At 68.6% G+C, this 405-nt stretch overlaps 1 protein-coding gene across 1 annotated transcript in view; it reads left to right on the top strand.

Annotated features, from left to right (window-relative positions):
* Positions 1-405, top strand: part of LOC102371845 (HRAS-like suppressor 3) — a gene marked incomplete at its 5' end in the record, with an annotated part of 1,692 nt that overhangs the window by 256 nt on the left and 1,031 nt on the right. The gene's annotated exons all lie outside the window — the stretch shown is intronic.

The raw sequence follows: 405 nt of genomic DNA, 5'->3' as shown, positions 1-405 counted from the left end.
TAGCCCCACGGCTCCTGCCCGGTTAACGGCACCCCCCGGCTCGCCCGCCCGCCCGGCCGCCCGGCCTCACTCTCAATATTAAGGGCTGATTAAGGAAGAACTGGGAGCGACCCCAACCCCAACACCTTGCCCGCTGGCCTCAAGCTGGCCCGAGGCCCAATGGGTCCCATTCATGGGCAGGTTGCGCGGCTCCTTTCCCTTCCCCGCACAACGCCCCAAGCCGTGTGGGTGTTACCACCAGGATGTTCAGGTCACACACTTGGCCCCTTTGGCCTCCGGACCCCGTGGTCCCGTGTTTGGCTGTCCTGGGGCTCCAGGGCCCCCCAGTCCCGCTCACGGCCCCTCTCAGACTCGTGGGCCCCTATCCAGTCCTCCCCGTCCCCGGGACGGCGGACCCGCTGCCCG

Source organism: Alligator sinensis, unplaced genomic scaffold (assembly GCF_000455745.1).
Source record: "Alligator sinensis unplaced genomic scaffold, ASM45574v1 scaffold1302_1, whole genome shotgun sequence".
In the NCBI taxonomy this organism is placed as follows: domain Eukaryota; kingdom Metazoa; phylum Chordata; order Crocodylia; family Alligatoridae; genus Alligator; species Alligator sinensis.
Note: the sequence above shows the minus strand (reverse complement) of the source record. Positions and strands in the feature narration are given on the sequence as shown.